The 16,282-nt window shown below is 49.8% G+C and overlaps 1 protein-coding gene across 19 annotated transcripts in view; it reads left to right on the top strand.

Moving 5' to 3' along the window:
* Nucleotides 1–16,282, top strand: part of LOC8052029 (E3 ubiquitin-protein ligase TRIM33) — a 123,532-nt gene that overhangs the window by 78,113 nt on the left and 29,137 nt on the right. The window lies entirely within an intron of this gene.

The following is a 16,282-nucleotide window of genomic DNA, read 5'->3' as shown; positions in this document are numbered from 1 at the left end:
GACGCGATACTTTCACGTGACACCTTCCGTAATGGTGATGATGACAATTGGTTTTGGTTTGGAATAGATTGTTTTTGGGAATAAACCGTTTCGGAAGGATGACTTGGTGTTCTCAACGCCATTCAAAGATATAGAAACACGCTGATAGCGCGTAACTGTGCGTCTAAATAGTGCAAGAAATAGAGGAGGACGCTGAATCTTCGCCGTTAAGAGTGGAACGGGATAGCTGAACATATCAATTCCCGCGCGTTCCCAAGCCGTGGGAGCGTGTCTGCGTGGCCTAGTCGGTGGCGTGTTTTGTCTCGCCTCCGCCTGAAATTCTTTGAATGTTTCCATTAAGGCAAACGAATTACTTTATAAAGTGTGATCATTGGAGACATCCTTTAATTCGCGTTACATGTCGTGTTTCAATCACTGTCATTCCAGGCCCGACGTCACGTTTTACGTGACCGTTGTAGGTTGTTTGAAAATCCCGCGTGAGTTCATGTGGCTGTGACGTCATGACCCTATCGACCAATCAGGAATTTCCCGTCCCACCGTCGCCGGTTTTTCTGCTACACAAGCTCCTTAAAGCCTGGCTGTCGAACCGAAATGGTTTTCCTTCCGGTTTTCCTTCCGGTTCAGGGAAAACGGTTAAACTCCGGTTCAACTCCGGAGTGAAAAAATAAAGGTTCAACCTGGTTCGAACCGGTTCGCGCTCACATGCTACAAACAAATTGACGACCGCAAAAGATAAACTATGCATATTTTATAAAAATGTTGCATATAAAAAGCGAAGTCTCGCATTACTGGGTGGAACGAACGAGCTATACTCGGCGACAACTTTTCTTGGCAATGCAGTGGGAGGTAGAGGCCCGCGTCCCCTCTCCCATTTTGAGTGTACGCAGGCTCTCCTCCTCCCCCATTTCTGGGGAGAGGAGGGGAGCCTGCGCACACTCAGAATGGGAGAGGGGACGCGGGACGTACCTTCCACACTGCATTGCCAAGAAAAGCACCTCGGGACGTGGGTGAAAGCGCGGTTCAACCTCAGGCAGCTGACCGAAGAAGCAGGTCGTCCTCAAGCATATCCGGGGAAAGACGGCACCTCTGAGACGATCAAATGAACTTGAGTGCAGAAAAGGCTCGCTCCACGCTGACCTGGGTCGCAGGCACTCCCAGGGCTACCTGCGCTAATGCGCAGAGTTCTGAATGGCCGATCCCGTCTCTCTTCCCAAAACTGCAACACGTTAGCGTCCCTTGCAAGCCACGGCTCCTTGTCTAGCATTTCCAGGAGGCATGATATATAAAGGGAGCTACTGGTACCTCGAACGTGCACGCCAGCCTCAACCTATTTTTCCCTGGGGAGCGCTTCCAGGGCGTCTTCCGGACCTTCTGGAGCCGCCGCAGTTTCAGAAGACAAGGTGTAGAATCTTGCTCGCATTGCAGAGCTGCGATCCGCCTCCAAGTCTTCGTCAAATGCAACGTGGCCCGGTACTTTTGCTCAGGGATGAGAAGGCGGTAGCGGGGATCCATGTACACTGCTGCACAGAAGACATCCGTGTCAAGAAGTTGTCGCTCCCTTTTTTTCATTGACTGGACCACGGCTTTTGCTAATGGCGACGATATCTTGGAAGTGTGCATGGAGTACCTCAGCCATGCGCCGTAGAAATCTCATACAGTGAGTTGTTCCTTCTGCAATGGCTTCGTCGCCACTTCTGCCGGGCGAAGCAATACTGCGAGCGTTTCGACTTTCGGCCATGCATCTTCAGTCGACCTGGAGCTTTCTTCTTTCGAGAGGAATCCTCCAGCAAAGCCTCTTAGTTCAAGTAGCCTGGTATACGCAGCGTGGACATCCGCCGGCTTGGGCAGTCCACCATAGGTTTCTTCAATCCTAGCTTCCTGATCAGGCACATAACACATTGGACACGTAGTCTCCTAACAAGCGCAAGGCTTTCTCCGGTTTGCACGAAAATGAGTTGTTTTTTTTTACATATTTTTTTTTTAGGTTACTGTGTTTTTCGCCACGCACTTTTCACGCGACTTGATTGGCGTATGAATCGAAAACCGCATGAAAAACATATCGGTTCCGCTCCGGGGCGAAAAAATTATTCCGTTCTGGTTCAACTCCGATTCGAGTGAGAATAACATGTTTTTTTCCGGTTTTCGGTTCACGGTTCGGGTTCGGTTGCATACCCTGCTTAAAGCTGTCGCTTTAAAATAAAATTTGGTGGGGATGATGGCAAGTCGTAGCAATTCGGTTGCTGCGTGTGAACGCGGGCGGCCCGTGTTGCTGCCCCGTCTGAAGCGTGCCTTGGAGCTTATAGCATGAGCGGAAGCGTGTGTTTGCCCGGAAATTCGTTGAACTTTTGCTATAACCAGGAAGAATTGAACGGAATTTCGCTTTCTTTTCGTGCTTCCGTCGGCTTTGGTTCGAAGACCTCGAACATAATTTTTGTACGTAGTGGTAGGAATAGCATGACGAAATTTCAACGAGCACGATTTTCTTTTTTAGCCCACGCGAACTCGGAGTTTGCAATGACTTCGGTGTCGGGGCCTTTGTATCGTATTTTTGTTTTTCGACATTAGTCTGGAAATTTCGGTAAATTATAGTATTTTACAACTAAGGTTACGACCGATTCACCAAATTTAGACATTTTTGGTGAATTGGCCCCCTTCAAACATGAACTGAACCGCATGTTGTATTAGTTTAAGAAAAATTGAAAGAAGTTTACAATTTTCTGTATTGCGAAATTAGAGCGCAGCTCTTGAGGTATTTTGATTTTGCGATATACGGGAAGGTGTGAAGGAGGAGGAGGAGGGGGAGGGGGAGGGTACAGAGGAGGAGGGGAGGACGGTATGGAGAAGGAGGGGAGGGCACGGATGACCCTCCTCCTCCTCCCGTAGTTTCCTCGCTAAGTTTAGCTGGAAAATAGACGCCACTTGACCTCAGCACCAATTCAGTTTCCCCGCTCAATTTAGCGGGGAAAATGACGTCACATGACTGCGTGTCACGTCACCTATGACCGAATTCACTTTCTCCGCTAGATTTAGCGGGAAAATTGACGTCACGTGACCTCAACACGAATTGAATTCCCCGCTAAATTTAGCGGGCAAACTGAATTGGTGTTGAGGTCATGTGACGTCAGTTTTACCGCTAAATTTAGCGAGGAAAAACTGATTGCGCAGTGTTGCATTATGGGACGTGACAGACCTACACACCAGTTCAGTTCTTCGCTAAATTGAGCGGGGAACTGAATTTGTGTAAAGGTAGGTCCGTGGCGTCCCACAATGCAACGTGCGCGGTTACGCTGACGCCGCGAAACGCGGGAACGAGCGCCAAAGAGCTGCGCTTTAAAAAACAAAGGAACAATGCTGAATGTACTTTTGGGCGCCAATGTGGAGAAAGCCGGCGCTGACGGAAGCTCACGTGACGTGAAAAAGAAATGTGGGCGGCGTATCTGTCAAGGCCAACAACAGGAAGAAGGCAAAGCAAGAAACGACTTCCAGTTGTTAGTGGCCGTGATCAAGACTCGGGAAATCCAGAAAGAATCCTACGGACGATACTCTGTCCAGGCCCGACGAGTGCACCGGAGGAGGGGAGGCTGTCCTGGCGCGATCGACCCGTGGTGCGACCGGAGGCCCGAGAAGTTGGATAACGCCCACGGTGTCGGGCCTGCCATGCCGCCGGACATCGCAGGGCGTCCCCCTTTATTCTGCGAGGAACGACAACCACCAACACGCGTGACGAAGCTCATTTAGCGGGAAGAAAATGGCGTCTCTGTGTTCGTTCCGTCACTGTGCGCAGCTTCCTGAGGCCCGACGTTAACTGTACACCTTTTCCACGAGGGCGCCGCCATCTTAAATGTCGTCAGTTCCAGTATGGGCGAAAACATTGTTTTGCCGTCGCCACGCCAATAGAATACATTTAGGATATAAGCGTAACCGTCGCCCATTCTCGTTTTGCCTCCCTTTTATTTGTTTATTATTTGCGAGTTGGAATGTCTTAATATTTTTTTTTTTGTCGCCCATACCGGTTATGTTTAGCAGGTGGCTGGAGACGTGAGCAAACGCGCTGTGGCGTGGCCCTCTGCCAATGTCGGGGCACGCGACGACGGTTCTTGTCGCTCGTGCGTTTGTGACTCGAGTCCCGTACCGCCCCTCGGTCGGCAGTTCAAAGAGCGTAGGCACCTAGAAGAAGCTTTTACCGAGGCCCACGCAAGGATTCCGGCATTGCGCAATCTCGCACCTCTGCTGCGAGTGAAGCAGCTTTCCAGCGCTTGCCAGCCAGGCGCCTGTGGACGTGGCGTCTGATATTTGGCGGAGGAGAGCCACTGCGCATGCTCAGAAAATTGACAGAAATGGCAGCGCTCGACCGACGCGTTTGTCGCGGGCGCTGCTGACGTCAGTGCGCGTCCCGCAACACCGGTTCCGGCGCAGTACCCAGACCCGTTGTGCTTGTTGCAGCGCGTTGGTCCAAACGGGACACTGCAGTTCGCATGCCGCGGTACTGCAGTGGAAGTTGCTGCGCCCGTGTTCAGTTTGGACATTATCCACGCAAACGGCTCTCTTCCTCTTCCTTGTTTTCGGGAAACTGGGGACCGATAGCAAGGATCTGCCTGATGAGCACGCTCTCTGTCCATGGACATGACGGAGGGACCCTGGGTCGGAGTGCAGCATATGCCGTGAACTAGAAAACGCGCCATCTGCAGTGTCCTCTTTGGACTGTCCTTCATACGCACGAACGCTGAAAGTGGCTGCGGCCACGAGTTCTTTGTTGGAAAGATCTGGTAGCATCGCGAGCATTTGCGTTGTTCTGTGTAGTCCGCGTCTTTTTTTTAGCTGTTTTCCCCATCACGTATAACGTCAACCAGCTGGCCCAGTTCACCACCTTATTACGGATGTCATCACAATTTAAAAAAAGGACATAAAAAGAAAGTCCGGAAGTTTTTATGAAACGGTAGGGAATGTTCATGACTTCGCAGGGGCGTACTGGTCCTAGTCTGGCCCAAGTAAGCTCGCACAGACCGCCACTGATTCGGAAGCTTTTTTGTCGCGGTGAAATTGCGAGGATGAAAGGGGACTCTTTCTTTCAGTCTTGCCTTCGCAAAGTTCGATGACGTAGTTGTGGGACCGAAACCATCCGCCTGACGACTATCGAGCGCGGCTCATGAATTGGACACGAGAACTGACTGAGCACTCGACTTCGGCTCCTAACAATCAATGCCTCGGCAGACACTCGGGTAGTGGCTCGTGTCCAAGCACTGCGGTAATGAGAAGAGACGAACTCTAGCAATGCCTGAAGCTCAGCACGCGTTTTCTACTTTTCCGACCCCAGCGCGCGACTAGGATTAACATTGGCGGCACAGGATAGGCACCAGGCCACGTGGCCGCTCGTTCTGGCTCCGAGTTGAGAGGATGAACGATGCTCGTATTTCTCGAATTCTTTCGGTGACTACCATTGCCTAGAAAGGAAAACCGAGGCAAGTTTATTCAGTTATTAACATGAGGGAGTAATTTTAAGTAGTATTTAGCGAAAGTAGAAAAATAGTTCCATGACCCCTTTGATCTCCCTCAAAAGACGTGTTTGTATGCGCCCCTACGGGGACCACGTGTTTCGAGGCTCACTGTAAGAAGCGGTTGGCGGCAGGTCCTGCGAGGACAGCCCTTGGAGCCCTTTCCTCGAGGGCTGTCCAAGCAGGAGTCTTCAAGAACACGTGAAGGGGCCTCACAACTTTCCCCAATGGCGTGTGGCAGTCCAGCGGCCTTTCGAGGGACCTCGCTTCCAGCAGGCCCGCTGCTGCCGCCGGCACAGAAAGAAACGCGTGTGGATAAAGATGGCGCCGCGACGCGCGCACGAAAACAGCGGAAAATACGATCACTATTTTTTTATTTATTTTTCGGCCATCGAGATTGGCACCGACGCCCAATCCGGCGCCTTAGCCAAAAAGACCCCTGGCCTAAGGCATGCCCATCATCTGGGTCCGGACAGCCACGCTCTGTTGGCTGTCGGTCACGCAAGACCTCCGCTGCTGTGCGAGTCCCGAAAACGGGAAGGGTACGAGGGCACCGCAGAACAGATGCTTGCGCATTGCCAGGTCACGTGGGACGTCAAGTCCGACGAGCACCGACTTCACGGAAGAGCGGAGGAGGCGAGATGTCTTGCCTGGCGGATGTCCCAGCGGATGTCAACTCGCACTTCATGTGGCTAGAGCCCTGCGCGGAAAACACTTTGATCATCCGCATCCGCACACTTTGTACCCCCGTCCGAACCGCATCCGCAATATTCGTAAATAATTGTATCCGAACCGCCTCCGCAATGTTCTTAAATAATCGTATCCGCATCTGAACCTCATCCGCGGAATTGGGAACCGCATCCGACCCTCCATCCGCGAATGACGAAAATATTCCCTGGAGAAGGGGAACAAGGGGGACAAAGGGCAAACACAAAACTCCAATCACAGCTAGGTGACGGGTGCGCGACCGAAAAAATCCGCCTGGTCTGGGTATCGAACCCGGGACCTCTCCATTTCAAAAAAAAAAAAAAAAAAAAAAAAAAACAGATTGAGACAGGAAGAAAACAACGACGCAGGCCACGACAGCGTCCTGTGTCGTCGTTTTCTTCGGGTCTCGGTCCATGTTTTTTCGGCGCTTTTTCTACCCTTTGCAATGTACCAACTGGTCCATCTAAGCACATTATTGCTCTCCGTTACCAGTGGAGTGCTCTACCAACGAGAGGTCCCTGGTTCGACACCCGGACCATGCGGATTTTTTTGGTCGCGCATTATGCAGTCACCTTGTTGTGTTTGGAGATTTGTGTTTGTCCTTCGTGCCACTTGTTCCCCTTCTCCGGGGATAATTTTCGTCATTCTTGTCCAGCTCGCTTGCACCTTGGCACGAATTGTATTATCAACATAATCTTCAGCCGCGGATTCATTTTACATCATAAAATCAAACATTATTAAAAAAATACATTTGGATGGTATTTTATGATCCGTCTGCATACCTTTGTACAAAGGACTCTTCGTGTCAGAATACGATGAAAGTCGTTTAACCGTATCCTGTTTTATCGTATTTATAAAATAAGCTATCATCCTTCCAGATACACTTCGCATCGCTGGAAAGTTGATGGCAGTTATCAGATCGTCTTCGCTCACAAGGAAGAAAATTTGAATATTTGTTTTCCTTTTTCCTTTGTAAAACCTACTTCGAGCAGACATCTATTTTCTAAACATGAAAATTCACAAATGACATACTAATAACATAATGTTAATTTATTTAGGCCAAACAATAAAAAAAGTGGGAGAGGAAAGGCGAACAGTCACCGCGGTAAAGTACTCGGTAAGGCACGAGTACATCCATTGGGAAAATATCACAATATTCCATATTGACAACACTGATCGACGATAATAATCCATGGAGAAAAGGATTCAAAGGGGGCAAAAAAAAAAAAAAATTCTTCAAAATCACCTTATGTTGTACCGCAGCGAAGGCTAGAAACGCGAGCTCATAGCTTTGGCAGCTGTCCTTATTGCACGCGAGCTTGTGCCGCCTTGATGTGTCCTAGAGCCAGGAGCTGGCGCTTGCAGCCTTTTCTGCGGTACATCACAAGGTGAAACAGAGTATCGGTGGCTGTTGCGCGCCGAAAATATCGGTACCAGGACCAGGCGGATTTTTTCAGCGCGCACCAGTCACCTGGCTATGTTTGGACATTTCTGTTTTTTCTTCGTACTCCTTGTTCCCCTTCTCCGTGAATTATTATCGCTCATTTTGTCCAGCTCGCCTGCACCTTTAAATTAACTCTATTTACATCACCTCCTATCGGTTTCAGTTTGAAACACTAACCCTGAACTGCACGTTCGAAATCATATACTTAAAAAAAAAAACTCGGTGCCAACTGTCGAGCAAAAGGAAACGCGCACACACGCAACGTTTCACTCGTCGGGGTTGCTGCGTAAAAGAAAAGGAATATCGTCAACATGGGCGGATTGTTCGTTTTTTTTTAATGAATACCCGCAAATGAGAAGTCTCTCCCGTTGGTGCACTTGATGCTGCAGGGTGCATGCACGAAGTGCGCTACAAAAATGGCGCGCGGAAACTCCCGCTAGCTCAAGTTCCACCACTCCAGAGGATCGGATTCAGTCTCTTCGATCTATACTTGTAGGCGAACGAGCAACGTGGAGGCTTCTACTTTCCTGTGGTTTGGAGTTTTCTTTGCCCAAGGAGCGTTTTCTGCTCTTTTCCTGCCAAGCAGGCTTCCCCGGGACGACTGACAGTTCTTTACTTTTTCTGGACAGCATTTTTTTCTAAAGCGATTTTTGGTGAGAATCAAATCTTTCTTGACGTAAAGAACAATTTTCTCCCGGCAGCTTTTATCTAGGAGAGTAGTTTGCCCCCGTAATGCATTCGATGATGTACTTCCTAGTATCACTCGCTTATGTTTGAGAGAACCGTTTTTGCGAATCCGATACGGTGCGATAGGCCCTCCGGTACAAACTGCGCATGCGTCACCGCAGAAGACTCGCTCTTTTGTATCGGATGTGCAAAAACGGTTCCATCGAACTCTCTCTTCACTGTGCGGTCCGACTCGGCAAAAATGGAGATCCGCAGCCCCTCCGCATCTGCCAGATCCGATTCCTTTTTATCTGCCGGTTTACTGGGAGGAGTGTCACGCGTTCTCAAGTATTCTGTTCGGACACCCCTTCACAAAACAGGGTGTCTTCGCTGTTCCGCGTTCACGCGTTTTTCTTAAAAGGAAGTGACGTCGTTCAGCCTTTTCCGGTCAATCGCAAACCTCGTCAAGCTGCAGTAGCAGTTTTAGTTCTGGTGTCCTCGTTTGCTTTGTAAAACCGAGAAAAAGCGAAATAAATATTATTGTTTTAATGGCCAGAAAGCGCGCGTACGTTGAAAGGCGGGCGCACGTGTTTATGAGGGCACAGCGTTCTTGGCGTTTCTCGCGTTCGTGTCCCACGTAAGAACACGGGCTGGAAGCAGCGCCCCCTGGGAAAGAGCTCCTTCCTAATGGCCAGGACGCGATACACCGAATCGCCGTCGTCTAGCTTGGGCTCTCTTGTTTATTTGTGGTTGAACGAGCGCCTGAACCGTGCTGTGGACAACATTGTTCGTGGCTTTTTCAGTGGCTCGCAGGCGTCGTGCGAGCGAGACATGTGCTACCGGTGCTGAATCTTCCCCATTGTTGGGCTTCGCCTCCGGTTGCAACACGTCGTGCTCGATTGATCACCTCCCTTTGTTGTGCCGTGCTAGACGCGCGGCCTTGGATACGCGTCGGTTGCACATCACGATCGTTGCGAGACTGCCGCTTGCTGACACGGCCAATGTTCCCCTTCTTTTCGTTCCCGTTAGGCCTCGCGAGGCTTAACGAAGTCGATGGCGGACATTTTCTTCGAGCCCAGTGGGCGCCAGACAAACCTTTCGCGGCTTTGAATCTACGACCGGACGGCTAGCCGACGCAATGCCAGATTCTGCAGCTGCTCCTCGAAACGAAGATAAACAAACGTCTTTTTTTTTTTTTAATTCGAGGGAACTTTTTTGTTTGGTTTCGTTTTCTGTAAGGTTGCGCCCAATAGGCCGGACTGAGTGGGATTGACTGACATGGCGGGATTAGGGCTTCAATGGGTCCGGTTGTCCACGTACTAGCTCCTCCACCCAGACATGCCCGGTGAAGATGGAGCGCGCGACCTTTCGGTCCTTGTTCAGCGGCACGCGTCGCGCTCTGCACAGCGGAACCTGTTTGAAGGGCTTCTCGAGAGGCGGCCGACGGCGGCCGGGGTCGTCGAACCACGCTGCGCCGGTTCCACCCGGGAGGCCCTGCTGTCACTTGGGGATCCCCGTCTGCCGATCACCCGCCCCGCTGAGCAGCAGCTGCGCCCCCTTTCCCTCTTTTGCGCTCTTGCTTGCGCCGCGCTCCGTCGACGCCGCTCTGAGGCCACCGCGGCTAAGCCTAATGAACGACTGTTCCCATTGGCGGAGGGGGATCGGGATGGCCTTGTCGTCCCCTTAAAGTTTTTTTCTGGCACAACCCCTCGAAGAGCTATCAAACCAAGTAACTGTACTCTGATTACATGTCCTGTCTTTGTAAAACAAATACATAAAAATGAGTCCCGGTAGTGGCTGCTATGACAGATGTTACTATCAGCTATGTTTTAATCACCTTGCTACGAACATAGTCTCAGTACACATGAAATGATGTACCCTAGAGCATGGCTTAGTGTTTTTTTTTTTTTTCGACCGTGGATTCTTAAATTATTCTTGCACTTTTTCTTTTCTTTTGTTGGGGGGGGGGGGGGTATTTACTACAAAGATAGCGGTTATGGTGCGCACCCTGTTAGGCAGCAAGCTGATCGGGTAAGGCTAAATTTCCAGATAAAAGGCGCACTTTGTGCTTCCAAGCACCTATATTTTTTTTTTTTTGCCCGAGGCAGCAAAATGAACCTAAGGACTCCATATTCTTCCCGCAAAATATGCTTCGTCATGCGTGTTGGCTACCTAGGGTACTTTGCATAAGTCGAGTGCAAGGTCCGGGTGGGAGGAATGACTCGCAACCCCCTAGGCCCTGCGCATATTTTCTTCCAATGTTGTAAGGACAATTAAAACGCATGACGAAGCTCATTCTGCTGAAACAAAATGGAGTCTATGGACTCGTTCTGCTGTTGTGCGCCGCCATTCGCTTCCCCTGCACGTCGCGCAGTCGGCACTTCAAAGAGTGACGTCACTTGTAAGAAGCACAAACCTCTTATCGAGGAACTTTAGGGCAGGCAACCTGTGCTCATGTTTCACTTTTTTTTTTTTTTTTTTTTTCCTTTAACGCTGACGCACACGTACTGTGAGTGGAGTCTGGCTCCGCCACGTCGTGATGTTGGCAGTCCACGCGTGTCCTTATCAGCGGTGGCAGCAGACGCCGCGTCAAGGACCATCGTGCAGTCTGCTCGCGTAGTAATTTTTAGCTGCGGTTGAAACAAGAGCGGCAGGGTATGCCTAGGATACCCGCAGCCATTAATCACCCGCGCAGCTGTGGGTACGAGAGAGCCGCCATCCGTAGTCACCCCGAAAGAAGAAAAATAAATACGGGGAGAACAACATTTGTTCGTAGTGTATCGCGCTGCTTTTGTTCGTCCGTATTGTGCCATCCCCCCTAACCGTAGCGTGCTGGGTGAGGGAAAGGGCTCTCCAATTTTTATCTACTGTTCTCAAGCACTCGCCTCTTGTTTAGTCTCGAGTGTGTTTTTCGCTTTGCTTCGAAATCACACTCCAGTATATGTATATATACCACCGGCGATTTCTTTTTTCTTTTTTTACGAGGAAGGGTAGTTTCCGCATAAACTTCACCAAAGCTGTGACGGTACACGTCCTTTTTTTTTTTTTATCTTCGTTTCACCAATTTTAGGAGGTTTATATATATATATATATATAATTAAGATGCATACTATCAAAGTAGCTACCTCAACAGTTCACATTTCGAGTGTGGACTGCTCTTCCGCTGGTGAGATCGTTTGTGAACATACGCGCTCTACACCTTCTCCAATGAAGATAAAAAAAAAAGAGCTTATATTGACTGAACCAGATAATTCATGAATTGATATGGCTCACTTCGAAGTTGAGGCCGCGATCTGACTACGGAATGCGTATCACAGGTATGTTTCACCTTCCCCTACAACGTGCTAAAGCCGCGGGCCGCCAGCTCCAATCAGGAGCCCGTTAGAGGTCAGGCATGAGTAGTGCCCCGCGCTGATAGGCAATTAGGTACCACGTGGCTCGCGTCTGACTCCGCATTGCAGCTGGCAGCCCGTAGCTTTGGCTCGGCTCTGTGGAACGGGGGCCAGCGCGGCAATCGATGAAGCAGCTGTGTGTCCCGCATGATGGTTCGAATTCGAAACCGGCTGTCGAGACTTTCGCGACGATGTCACTCGGGGAGGGTTTCGCGTGATGCATGAAAGCCAGTCATAAAGAATAATAGTTGAACGTAATCTTTTATAAATACGAAAATAAAAAAAAGAGCGGGGGAGGGTGGGCAAGGGAGGCTAAGCGCGGAGACCGCCGGCGGCGGTTAGTCATGCGATTATGAGTGTGCCCCTCACGTGCGATTACTGCTCGCGCTCTCTCTCCCGTTGGTTTCGCTGAGGCAGTTGGAGCGTTTTGAGGAAAGGGACCGCGTTTCGCTCCGACGTAAATGAGCTCGTTCGTGCGTCGCTCGGTATTTGCGGAGCGGCGGCCTTTATCTCTTTTTCTTTTTCCTTCTCCTCGCGCGCGTCGCTAGGCAACCGGGTACCTTGGTGCTCTCTCTCTCTCTCTCGGCTGTTGGGCGCCGCGACGACGTGTCGCTTTGGCGAGGGATCTTTAATGGCCCTTTTGCGTAATCTTATTGGGGAGCGTTTGTCTGACTGGCGGGCCGCTCTTTTATTCTCTCTTCGCACTTTGTGCTGGGGAAATTTAATGGGACGGCGAAAGAGGGGGATTGTCGGCCCGCCTTATCTTTCGCCTTGCGTCGGTTTCGATCGCCGTCTCTCTACTCGGGATCTCCTCGCATAATTGATATTTCCATCGAGCTTGTTTTGGCGCCATATCGACCCTCTCGGCCTTATCTTATCTCTCGGACGTATCTGTATTGCTAACGACGCGGTAACTGAAGTAATTGTTCTGGTCAGTGCTTGTTAGGAAAACGTTATCTGGGTAGCAAGGTGATCTGATAAGGGTTATCTGATCAGATAAAACGCGAGCATTGTTAGGTCCTAGCTTCTGTCCTTGAAAAAGGCTTTTACGTTTATTTTTTTGTTCGTCTAAAGGGGCAAGTGCCCAGATTTACAATCAATCCGCCATGAAAAACTGGCTCGTGAGGTTGTCGGAGCCTCCGTAGCTGTACTTCGCTTCCTTCCTCTCTCCAGTTTGGATTTCCCAACAGCCTCGTAAATAAAGCATGTGCTGCGCCCTGCGCAAGTGTTCCCCTCGTCCTCTACGTCGACCTTTTCCCGGTCGCCATGGCAACTGCCTTTAAAAATGTAATGAGCGCAGCGGAGGAGAGGCGACGAGGCGCCATCTTGTCTAGCTTCCCTTGCCCTCAGCCGCCACGTTGGCGCCGGACGTCTTCTCGGCTTCCTCCCCTCCTCCATTCCCGCGAGGGCACAGGCGCCATTTTGGTGGGGCTTTCCAGTCGCCAGCGTGGCGGGTTGGGTTACGTTTCCCTTCCTCTCGTCCAGTTCTGAGTAACGCGGTTTCGTGTTGCAAGCCTCGGCCGTTCCGAGGTTTCCTGGGCCGGTCGGTGTGCAAACGTCTAGGGCTCTAGGCGGACGTTCTGCTTGCCGGAGCAGCAGCCGCTTAAGAATTCAAGATGGCTGCCGGCGCCGTCTGCTCCGTTCACCCAAAAGCTGCGGTTGAAGCTAGGTCCCACTCGGAGCAGTCCCGCGTCTCTTTCGGCACGTGATAACGCCCATACGAGAGTCGGGTCGGTCCAACGGGCACGTAGCTCCCGCCCAAATCTCAGCTTAGGGCGGCGGAAACGGAGGAGCAATCGCATAGTGCCAACTGCGGCGGGCGCTGTTGAAGCAGCCGTTGGAGAGGGATCGCTTTCGATCCCGGCTGGGAGGGAGGGGGGAACCGGCGGAAGCAGGAATACAGCGAGTTGTGACAGATAGCAAACAAAGAGACAGAAACTGGCTCGGAAGGGGGGCGATGGTATGCCCGTTGCTGGGCAACCATCGATGGAAAGCCGGCCGCCCAGCTCAGCCGGCGCTGGCAGGGGGCCCCCTCGAGTTCGGTGGGCTCATCAGCTCGGTTGCTAGGCGACCGGATTCGCCCCCTTTCGCTTCTGAGCGAGGGCGCCTGTCTGCCTGCTTTATTTTTCTGTCCCGCTTCGCCAAGCCGACCTGGCTTGCCCTGGCTGTTCGCCAGCAAAACCGGTTCCTAGGCTGTCCTCATCGTTGCTATGTTTTCTTTTATTTTGTTCCTTTCGTGGCGAGCCCTTTGCGTCGGGGATTTTTCTTTTCTTTTGTAGCGCTGTTCTGCGCGGTTCTGTTTATCAAGTTCCTGCTGGCGGACTTTCTACTTTGTTCGAGCACTCTGCTGCCAGCGGGGGTGCTTTCTTTGCGGGCTTCTCCTGCTGCAGGCCTCGTCAGTTCGTTGGGGTGTTTGGGAAGTGCGATGGCTTCCCTCCGCCTCTTTGGGTGTCCTTTTTTTTTTTTCTTTTTATATGGCGCGGTGCTTGTTGGAGAGCCTTGGGAAGGGAAAAGAGAAAATAAGAGCGTGGCCTTTGGATTACGGCCCTTGTAGTCTTCCTCACTCTCCGCACTTTAGCCTCGATCCACTTTTCTTCTGTTTGTGTGTTTCGAGCAGGTGTCTGGAATAAAAGAGTGTTGGTGGCCTTCTTGAACAAAAGCGGCTTGGGCCTCGCTTTGGACTTTGTATGGGTCTCGGAGATTAGCTGGAGGAAACGGGTGTCCTTGTCTCCTCCCAAAACCTGCTGGCGTCGCCGCCATTATGAGCCAGCTGCATCGGGGCCTGGGCTGGTGGCTAAAGGTCGCGCGTTCTTTGTTTTTTTCGTTTGGTTGTCTTGCGTTGTTTGCTTTTGATGTTCAATACGTGAACACCCAAGTTGTTCTGAGTATGAATACTTTAACCATTTTCCTGGTTATCCCGAGTGCGCAGTAGTGGTGTCGCCATCTTGTGGCGTGTGCGTCATTTTTTGAGCTTGCCTTTTCGGGCTTGGTCTTGGAAGCTCGTCGCACGTTAAAGATTTTCTGGGGAGGGTCTTTTTTAGTGGGCCAAAAGTGCTTCGTTCTTACAACGCGGTCCGAAAGGAGAAATCTGTCTTGTGTAATCGACGACAATAAGATATAGGCATTTCTGTATCGGAGTTAAGAACATCGTGCACACATATTGCACGTGAAGATGCTTTTGTTACGTGTACCGCTTCTTAAGCCTAACTCGGTTAGGCCTAACGGGCTATGCTGCTCATAAAATATATTTTATATATGCAATTTTTATAGCATAAGGGGCTGTGCTGCTCATAAAATAGGTCTTGTATCTTAATTTTTTTATATACATCTTGCTGAGCTTGTGTGAAGTTCACTGTCCATTTTTTAGCGTGGTGGTTGCGCTGGCACGTATCAGCAGCTCGCGCACAAACACTTCTTAATATGCTGTGAAATGGGGTCCAGTGAACAACAACAGTTGTCTCGTTGGATTATATGGGGCATAAATCTACAAGAAATGAATGAATGAATAAATTTATTACATCAGGATGGGCCTCCTTGGCAAAGCCCCATAATGCAAGCAGCGTTGTCTTGGCGTGATAAAACCAAGTTCGTTTCAGCATCACCACTGAAACTGCTTCCTACCTTTGCTTCTGAGCAACATATTTTAGCAATCAAGATTTGTGGTGTGCGACTGAATCCAGACATTTTATCGAATACCGCTTCATCGAAGCTGTTTCTTTGAACACTAATTCATTGAATGCCATTTTATAGAACACTGCATAGTTGAGCAGTAGAAGTATTTGACCTAGGAAATAGTTTTCTTTTAACACCAGAAGGAGCAGACCTTTCGTTTCATGCATAGAGGGGAACTACTAATAAGACACTTTATTTCCTCTGCTACACCTTCCATTTCCATTTTCCTTATTGTAACTGACGACCTTTGCTGCTAATGTGGCCAATAATAAACGGGAACATCGCCTTGACATTTGATGAAACCTGTGATCATCTGATGCAGTGATGAAGGTACATTCTCTCAAGAGTGTGTCCTCCTCCTTGAAGAGGCATATTCTGTTTCAAGCACCAAGTAATCCTTGAAGCAATGACATATCTCCATGTTGCGTGAAACAGAAAAAAAGAAAAAAGATGTCTCCCCTTTTTGTTAATTTTTCATTATGGGGCAGAACTCTGGACCTGTCGGCTTTTGAACCTACATCCTTAGAATGGAAGCTATTCTCCTGGGGTAGAATGAAAACACAAGTAAATATATAAATACAAAATAAAAAAGGTGCATAGCAAAAATAGTTATATTTTTTTTTGGATGTACCTTTCATGCGTGAACAAATAGGAACAAAGTATGTGGTGGAGAACTTAGTACAGCCGCTTATCTTAACGTGAAACAGTAAGTCTAGGGTTTGTTATGTTTTATGATTTCACCATACGTTTGGTGAAAGCGTGACCAGGTTAGCAATTCTATTTCTAGTGATTCGAAAGCAGCGTGCAAACAACTTGGAAGTGAGAGTAAAACAAGTAAGAAACACTATGATGCTCCAAAATTTGGTGAAGCAAAATTTGATGAAACGGTTTCAAGTGATTTGATGAAA

This window comes from Ixodes scapularis, unplaced genomic scaffold, assembly GCF_016920785.2.
Source record: "Ixodes scapularis isolate PalLabHiFi unplaced genomic scaffold, ASM1692078v2 PGA_scaffold7__128_contigs__length_106722199, whole genome shotgun sequence".
Classification (NCBI taxonomy): Eukaryota; Metazoa; Arthropoda; class Arachnida; order Ixodida; family Ixodidae; genus Ixodes; species Ixodes scapularis.
The sequence above is the reverse complement of the archived record's forward strand: the minus strand, read 5'-3'. Positions and strand labels throughout refer to the sequence as shown.